At 29.3% G+C, this 10,270-nt stretch overlaps 1 protein-coding gene across 1 annotated transcript in view; it reads right to left on the bottom strand.

Moving 5' to 3' along the window:
- Window positions 1-5,756, bottom strand: part of LOC107449195 (zinc finger protein 493) — a 19,028-nt gene extending 13,272 nt beyond the window's left edge. The window contains exons 1-2 of the mRNA XM_016064664.3: window positions 5,542-5,756; window positions 2,522-2,621 (exon numbers count right to left, since the gene is read on the bottom strand). The gene's annotated coding sequence lies outside the window, so the exon portion shown is untranslated. The remainder of the gene's footprint in view (window positions 1-2,521; window positions 2,622-5,541) is intronic.
- Between the last annotated feature and the right edge of the window lie 4,514 nt (window positions 5,757-10,270).

Genomic DNA, 10,270 nt, shown 5'->3' with positions numbered 1-10,270 from the left:
AACGGTTTAATTTTAAAATACTAAGTATTTTAACACAGCAAACGATTTTTTACTGATTTACTTCAACTTGTTTAGCGCAGAATAAATTTTAAACAGAAGAGAAAATGGAGTTGACGATAATAAATGAACTAATGAAAGTAAATAAACAGAGCAGTCCAGATACATCGTTGTCAAGGAGACCACGTAATCAGATTTCGTCCACAACATGCATATGCACATTGATAGGAAACATTAAACTGGTGCTAACGCCGTTAAGGTTCATATACCGCATAAAAATAATTCGCACAAAAAAAATCTCACAAAAATAAAATCGCATAAAACCAATCGCACAAAAACAGAATCGCATAAAAAAGGACCGCACAAAAACAGGTCTCACTGTATTTACACAATTTTTCAAAAAAAAAATTCGGCTAAAGTATCCGATGATGAAAACTTTATGTTCAGAAAATGCAAGTTCATGAAGATCATTTTGATACGTAATATCTAGATATTCATGAGGGGGAAAAAATTTGTGCTTAAAATGGGAGCAACGAGTCACAGAAAATCAAAAATCTGTAAAAAAAAAAAAAGGATATAAAGGCTCAAATAAAGAATCCCTTCATCTTCTTAAAGGAAAAGGAAATGAAAAAGTAGAACATTTTGCAATTAAAATGCAAATGGGGTTCAAGCTACTCATTGGCATCAAAAGGATTGGATATACATTTTTAAGTGATGAAATGGATCTTGGAAACTTAACTATTTTTGCCTTCCATGATGTTTTAATTTGTAACTTGTTGAGTGCATTTCCTCAATTAGAAAACATATCATTCTTTAGAGACAGGGCTGAAAGCCAATTTACGAAAAATATGTGTTTACTGATTTAGCATTCATGTTAGAACAATATGGTATAAAGACAACTTGGAGCTTTTTTGCCACAAGTCATGGGAAAGGGGATGTTGATGGCATTGGATGGAATTATAAAACGTGCAGTGTAGGAAATCATCTTGACCGGAAGGTGGATCAAAACTGCAGCAACTAAATTTGCAAAAGTTGCTGCAGAAAATACCCAAAATATTAAAGTAACATTTATTTCTAATTTCAAAAGAAGAGATAAATAAATTCAAAGATCTTACAGAAAGATGGAATAATATCCATTCTATTTCTGACATACACAACAGTCACTATTTGAAACCTGTAAGAAATTATGTTATTGAATATAGTGAGTATTTTTATTTTTCCCTTTTTTTGAGGAGAAGAGATTGATGTAATAAGCGTTGGGCGATTTCTGTTAGAATGAAAAGGAAACAAATAAAAAATAACTATGTAGGACAGATACTACATATAGAAGATGAGTTTATAGAAATATTCTGTTTGAGACAACATGATAATGAAGGAAGAATATTTATGTACACAGAGAAAGAAGATAAATACTAGATTGACTGTGATCCAATTAGGCAGAAAAAATTAGAGGAGCCTGAAATTGCAACAGATGGCTCTGTTACGACACTTCACAGTAGATTTAAATTGTATAATGCCTCAGTAGCTGAATGAATGATTGTAAATTGTAGGTTTAAATTTCAGAATGCCTTTCCAGATGAATAAATTATTGTAAATTGATATTTATCATTTTGAACTTTTCGTTCTCTGCGTTACCATTAACAAGTACTTCATTTCTATGGTAAATATAATTATTTTTAAAAAGTACAGGTCATATTATTCTAATAATTACAACATCTTTATATAATCTTATTTTTCAAAAATTTTTCCTTTTAACTGAATTTTTATTTTAAAAAAATTATAATGTGATAAGCATGTCATAAAAATGCCTTCCGTTACCATTATTTAAATTTGAATTTAAGAAAAAAATTTATAAACTGAAAGGTGCTAGGTTTGATATTTTTAGCAATTAGCTATAAAGAGTATAAAAATCTAAATATTAATCATTGAAAAATTGTGTAACCTTTTTGATTACAGTCAAAAATACATTGTATTTGCTGTACAAACTGCTCTTTCATTACCGCTGTGTGTACATTTTACTTTTATCAAATCTCTTTCATTCCATACAATTTGGAATTATTAGCAAGAAGGTTAAGGCTTTATGATTTCAAGGACAGGAAGATTGCAGAAAGACTTCTCAAATTATATTTAAAAATTTTATGCTCGGGTTTTTAAACTCTCATTAAGAACACAAAACAGTGTAAAGAAAATAAAACATATATGAAGATCAATAGGGAGAGTAAACCACAAAATGCAAAAGATGGTGATCTAGTCATTATTTTGTGAAAAATGGGTATTAACTATTCTTCTCCTTTGGGCTTCTAATAGTATTCTTTAGACGTATATGCTACTAATGTTAAAAAAAAATACTTTTTATAGTCAAAGAAAAGCAAATAGAAAACATAATTTTTCAAGAATTAAATATCTGAAATAATATTCATTAAAAAAATTCTGAGATACGAAATATACAAAAACTATTAAAAGGAGCAATAACGATTAAAAGGAGAGACATAAGTTATAAAGTAATAGATAATTCTCAACTTACCACACACATGGAAAATATTGTAACGAAAAATTCTTCAATCATAAACACCTTAACTGCATATTTGAGAAAGCTTAGCCATGGCAAAAATATAACATCATGCCTAGAAAATAAATTATGAACTAGATATAATAGGCATATTACTAAGAATTATAAATTTTACATTAATAAATATTTATAATGCTTTATGCAAAGCAAATTATTTTTCATATTAGTCAGACATTTACCATTAATGGATAACCAAAAATGACATTACAATCCAGGATCTAATACAGGTCAATTTTACTACCGTTTATTAGTGTTTTCACAAAAATCTAGCAGTGAATCGGTACATTCACAAAAATCATAATTATTCTAACAAAATCAACACCTTCGGAAAAAGATTTTCTCGCAATTCAAAAATCCAGCATTGCAATTCGTATTCACGAGATTTAAAATTCACACATCTTGATTCATATTCCCACATTTTAAAAATTGTATGTTCATATCATATGTCATATATCAATCATATGTCATATAAAACAGAAAGCAAGGGTGATTGTGACACAAAGTAAAATATCCTGAAAATTTTATATATCAATATACTAAACATATTTTATATTTAACATAATCTTTTTAACTTGCAATTATAATCAAATTATCCACTAATGAAGAATATTACACCTTTATAATTATTAATTAAAGAAAAAACTTACTTCTTAAAAGAATCTGAGATATTAAAATCGCATCTGGATTTTAAAATATAAATCACTATATTGAATTTTTAAAACGTGAAATAACAAATTGCGATATTGAATTTTAAATTGCGTCAATACGAATCGCAATGGGTAGCTTCTAAATCGCGTATAAATACAAAAATCAATTTTTGATATTAATAACCATATAAAAATGCATCGCATAATGGATTTTAAAAATGTGCGAGTACGAATTGCGATATTGGGTTTTAAAAACACATTAATACAAATTACGATATTCGGTATTAAAAATGTGCAAATACAGATCAAGATATTGGATTTTTAATGCGCATGCACAGGAATCACAATGTACGATTTTTAAATCAAGTGAATACAAATCGTAAAGTGTAACTTTTAAATTGCGTAAATACAAAAACTGATGTCTAATACTAAAATTTTGTGAATAACAATCGCGATATTAGCAGATTCTTATACAGTTTTAAATATTCAAAATACCGAAATACCACCATACAGAAATAATTAAATTGGCGAAAAAATCACGAGTATGCAAACGTCTCGTTAATGGGATTTAGCAAATATTTCAACATTTTGTCGGATCATAAGATTTTGATTCGCGAAAGTCCTTCAACTAGTGGCCTTAAGATGCGCAAAATTTTACAATATATGGGGGGGGAATCAAAGGCCCTGCTTCTAATTTTTAGACCAGGAAGAATGATACGAAAACCCTAGAATTCTGGGTTACACTCGAAATATGGGATACACCCTCTAAGAAAGATATCAGTATGTTAGACAAAATGAATGCAAAGGTTTGATTAAAACTAGACATAGGCATCCATGAACCTAAAAAATAAAATCAGAAAAAAGGACTAATTTAAAAGGTACAACTCTTAGCCATCTTGTAGAAAGCCATAATTTTTATATAAATAAGCATATATATTTCACTTTACTGCAATTAAAAAAAACGAGCAAGCTTTTCACAAACATTATAAATTTAAATATTATCTTATAAATAAAGTCTAAGTTTAAAATATCAAAGACTTAGTGTTTAGTGTCATTTACTTGTGCTACGTTTACTTTGTACATAGTGTTTAGTTTAGTGTCATTACAAAGACTTAGTGTCATTGGTGAAGAAATATTATAGGAATAAACATATATTTTTTGAATTTTTGTCCCTCAAAATATAATGCAATTAAAATATGGAATCAATAGTTAGGACAGAAGAGTGGTTGAAGGTTCAAGCTCCTAAAGATAAATTTTACTTTCTGCATATTTTGCCATAACTCCAGATCTAATGATACGAATTAAGAAAAATTTGCACACAATTATAAAATTTGTATATATCTACACAAAAAGATATTATTTTTTAGTAATTTTTATTAGTCAATTTAATGATGATTAAAGAATGCAGATTAGAAAAGAATAAAAATTATTATATCAATTTAATTACCGTAATTTTAAATAGAAAAATACAAAATCCGTAGGGAATCAGTCAAATAGTTTTTTTTTAAAAAATAAAAATACAACTTCTTTGAGAAGGCAAAATTTACTAAAAAAGAATTTAAATAGACTCAAACTTTTAACCTCTCTTCAACATTAATTAAATGGACCATAGTTTCCAGACTACCACACATATTTTAAGTGTGAATAATCTAAATTTGTCAATAAAAAAAAAATTTAATTCTCGTTTATTCAGAGAAAGCAGGGTTTGTGATTTTTTCTTTTAAATTCTATAACTAAGTTTATAATTAAACTAAATTTTATAGTTGTTTATAACTAAAAAAAGAAGATGAAAAAGGGAAATATTAGTTTAGATCACATATTTAAAGCATGGAAAAATCAATTGAATCTTCAAGTTGAAGCATGGAAAAACCAACCCCTCAAAATAAATGAGGAATATTTTTCTTTGTTAGAAGCAGAAAACTTAATTCAATTAATTTATATTTTTTAAAAAAAAAAACTATTTATTATGAGCAATTTCATGTATTTCAGTTAAAACGTATCGATATTAAAAGTCCCGCCGAAAATGACGAACGGGAAAAAATTAAATAAATAAACAACTTCAATTTATAAGAAATCTTTAATTGAATTAAGATGGATAGAAACTCCGGGTCTCCAAAATTATACTTTTTCTAAAGAAACGTTTATGGTCATAATCAAAAAGAGACGGATAAATTATTTCTCTCCCCTCCCCCATCTTCAGCAAATAATATAAATATAAGAATAATAAAGATCATGTAATAATAGTTTGACAATCATATTCTCTCCCCGATTACATGTTTAAACACTACATTCTCCCCGCATTACAGCAAAGAAAAAACGGGAACCTACACAAACAGCTGAAATTAAACAATTTCAATCAGTAGAATATAAAAAGAAATTTATGCTGCTTCTGAACTATACGAACACCTTGCTAATTTAGTATAATTTTCGTTCGGAAAAGTGTGCATTTCTTGCCTGATTTGGATTTAACTAAATATTTTGATAACAGATCGGTAATATAAACCAATTTAATTTTCACTTTACCCAAGCGTCAATGTGAAAGTAGAAGTATTTATCATCATAAGCTTCATCATTATAATAGGATGTCTTCACATTACGTCACAGGTCACGTGAGTATTTCCATTTACAAGCGCGGAGAGCATTGCACTGCTAGCGTCTCTGATAGCAACATGTTCCTTGGATTTATTTTATTAAATGCCTTCTTGATATAATGGCATAATGTGCTGCATTTGGGTGCCACTATTATCGTACCAAACCCAACTGCATCGATAATTTTTTTTTACTTTTCCATTTAACCACAAAGAATAATTAAAAGCATGTTTAATCAAAATAAAACGGGACAATTTTGCTTCAACGAAGTATACACTTTTATGTTTGGACCATTTTGAAGAAAATCCCTTTATATATAAATATCAGAATTTTACAAACATAAGCGAGGATCTATCCCTGCATTTTTTTTTTTTTTTACTAAATACAAGGAACGAAGAATTTTAAATCGCTCTGATACATAAACAAAAATGAGGTTCCATCAATAAATAAAGCTGGAGACATGATATCTACTGATTTAAAATAAGTGTCTTTGCTATACTTATTTATAAGTGCAATATATTTTCATCTATAGTAAAATTAGCAAAGTTAGGAAAATGTCATTATTATAATATTTAATAATAACTAACGTTACGTTACTAAATAGATCAGACATTTGTTATACTTAATTCATTCTTTCAAATTTATGGCACTAAGTTCGTAGCAACTTAAATTTATAGAGTATTTATTAATTGAACTTAAACTAAATATGTATTAATGAAAGTAGTAGAAAATTATATTTTTATTCTTAAATTTTATTTTTAAAACTGTCTAAGAAAGAAATATTTACAATACAGATTTAGTAAAATGGATACAATATAGTACAAGTACACCAGAAATTAAGTAAAATTTTACTGTCCAATTATTCTACTATCATCCAAATCTTTACCTTGCTTAATTCAGAAATAAAATGCAACGCAAGATAATATCAGAAAATTCCAAATTTAATATTATATAGCATCAAAACCAATGCGAAATAATGTTATGGTGAAAGCCAGATAATATTAGTTTGCATAGAATCTAATGTTATGCAATGCACGGAAAACAGCGACCTTTTGCATCTTTCTAATATTAGAAAGTTGTACAAGATAACGTTAGATTTTACAGGATTTCTGATGTTATCAAATATTAAGTGCTATACTTGGGATAATTTTTGTAATTTTTTTTTATTAAAAAAATAAAATGTTGGGAATATTTTTCATTCCATGGCCAAATTTGGTATTTAAACCGTACACATATGCAAAATTGTTCATCAAATTCCAGGAAATTGATTTTCGAATTCTACAAGGCTTACTTTGGATATTTCCATTTCAGATGGAGAAAAAAAGTTTGCTTTTATTCATCAAAAACAATAGTATTGCACGATTATAGCATGATGCACAAATCAAAAGCACATAACTAAGAAAATGCAAAATGTATCTTTTGATTTGTTGTAGAGGTTGAGTATAATGGAAATAACAAAACTTGAGGTAAAGTAAATTTTACTTCATTATTTTTGCTCATTTGGAAATGTAAATTTAGGGGGGAAATCTTATCATGCATACTTTAATTTTTTTAATGCTTGAAAAAATTAAGATTTTTATATAAATGTTTTTATGTAAATGTCAAAAAGTACTCCATTTTTTTGTTCATGTGATTTTAAATCCCGTTAACATGACGATAAAGCTGTATTTTAAACAATACGAAAGCTCAAAAATTTAGAAAATTACAGGGCTCGAAAAAACTCAGAAATTTTACCCGTCCCCGGGGACGGCTTGTCCAATAATGTACCCGTCCTCCTTTGAAACTAACCCGTCGCTTCTAAATAAATAAAAACATAATTTTCTCTTATTTATTACAAACATTTATATAAATTGCACAATGAATTAGTAGTTACTAGGATTACATTATACAGTAATAAAAGAAATACTAGGTTACTAATAGTAAAACCTAGTATCTCTAATATGAAATAATTAATTTCTTTGATGAAATAATTTAAATAACAAAAGTTAAGTTATCTGTCAATTATCATGTCAATTTATCCGATGGTACTGCGTTTTTTAAATGAATCAAATATGACGTTTGCCAGTTCCACAATCAAGCCAATGATTTACAGAGGTTTCTGCACAGAAGTCTGAAAGAGGTTTTCCATTTAGGTAGATGTTCATAATTGCGCTTAACGCTTTTTGTTTAAGACTAGTAAGTATTGTGTTTTTTTGTAAGTTCATTGTTGAAAAGCCTCTTTCAACCACTGCAGTACTCCCAGACAGAGAAAACATCAATTCCACCATGCGCAGTATGTTGCTGTATTTCGAGATTAGAGGGTCATTTAAGAAAGGAGGCGCTAGACTCTTGTAAGATAACAAAAATTGAAAATGTATCACGAACATTAACGGGAAAATAGCTGTCAATGCGGACGCTGGATGCGAGAAATTTGTTGTCCGCGGGGAATTTTTGACCACCGAGGCCGGGCGGACGGGCGGTTTTTCGAGCCCTGGAAAATTACTTGAGCAATAACGGTCTAATACGTACATCACGGGAATTCATCTCAAGTGCATATAGTTTTGTAAATAAGAAAAACAATCATAAAAAAGTAAAATAAGATTTCAAAAAATTGGAAATTTGATCAAAATTAAATTAAAAATTATTTTATTAATAACGATAGGAAGTAATGACTTCTGTAACTTCTGCAGTAAAATTAGTTGCCATTAAACATAGATAAATTTAAAGTTAGAACAGCAATTGCAATTAAGAGCAAGAATATTTGTTCAAATAAAGTGCATTATAAAACAAAAACACAATCAAAATTTAACAAATCCCAAATGTAGGAAGGCAGAACTGAGTACATCGAAACTATTATTTGATTGTCATGTGAAACTCAAATCGTCTATTATATTTCAATCACCTTTACAAATAATCGTCTTTCAATTTCTGTTTTCTCCCCTCCGGTAATAAAACAAGGTTTGATTTTTTCAGTCTCATCTTCTTCATTTAGGTATTTGTAATTCGAGAAGAAAAGTCACTGTTACTCAGACACATACCTATGATCTCAGCACCAGCTGATCGTCTATAAATAAGATGACGTTTAAAATTGAAACTAAGTTTCTACACATAATAATTAACGTGAAATTAACATGAAGTTAGTATGTTCACTAACGTGTAGTTAATTAAACGCAACGCCGTATCAAACATCGAATTTGTTAAACTATAATTCTTTCTTGTCTGCTTCTTTTACTCAACCTAGGCTCCGCAGTGGACACGGATCGTAGAGACACGGTTCCCAATTGAACACCGAAGACAAGTATCACTTACTGCCGTCAGTAAGCGGGTGGGTGACCACTTTGATCAGCCTGCCTAGAGACTAAGGGTGCGCGTGGTATTGGTCCTCGTTAAACTGTTCTACGGTAACGTGCTCGACTTCGCATGCAGGTCGTCGGGCTATCAAAGCAGGGGAGCTATTCCCTCTGCAGAGGATCAAAATTGCGATGGCATGTCTTCATATCATCCTCAGGCATGTTTCCCAGACCGTTGCCAATAGCCCATTGTGCAGCTCTAGTGCGACATAAATAAAGCACCCACCTACCTTACTTAACTTAGATTTGTTATGTATTTTAATATAAACAAGATTATTTTTATTTTGTGTAACTGGAAACTTTGATGCCTAATTATGTTTGTGCTCTCCATGACTTTGCGTTAAGTAAGAAATAAATAGGGAAAGAAGTGAAATCATTGCGAAAGAATATAGAATGAGTCGCACCATAAGAAATTATATTTAACGGCCTTGGCTTACTCGAAATAAAATTAAAGAGCAGTTTGCTACCATAAATAAAATGCAATGTTTCAATTCAATAGACAATCTGGATCGTTATGCACTCACTACCTCCCTTGTAATTACCTAATTGAATTCATTTGATTTTTCCCGTCATTTTGTGATCTCTATTGTAATATTGTATTAACTTGTATCCTCTAATATGCATTTTTGTAAAGATCCTAAAAATATATACTACGAGCAGTCATTAAGGATTATCATAAAATGATCACACGATCTGTGATACCTTCAAAATTAATATTTATGTTAAACTGATGCTGCATTACTGAAGAGGGAAGCTGCACAGTAAAAAATTCCGGATCTCATTATGTAAAAAGCACCGAAGAAAATTGAAATCATACTGACAGATTTTCTGATAATTGAGTCATATTTTCACTTTATACATCTCAATGTTGAGCACTATATAAGGTGTTTATAATCACTGCCCTTAACATATATCTTTATAATCCTTTCCCAGTTGAATGAAGAGAACCCTTGTGCATAGATATTTTTAAAAAAGTAAAGCAAATAAAAAAAGCGTTTGAGTTCTCGAAGCAAAATGACGATAACAGAAAACCCTAGCTCCATGCAGAAAACCCCTCCGAATACCGTCTTGCAATGAAGCTAGTTTTGATTTTTTTTTAAAATCTGCATTTCACAATAATGATTCGTCAGATTCACTAT

The sequence above is a fragment of the Parasteatoda tepidariorum genome, chromosome 6 (assembly GCF_043381705.1).
Source record: "Parasteatoda tepidariorum isolate YZ-2023 chromosome 6, CAS_Ptep_4.0, whole genome shotgun sequence".
Lineage (NCBI taxonomy): Eukaryota > Metazoa > Arthropoda > Arachnida > Araneae > Theridiidae > Parasteatoda > Parasteatoda tepidariorum.
This window is presented reverse-complemented; position numbering and strand designations above follow the sequence as displayed.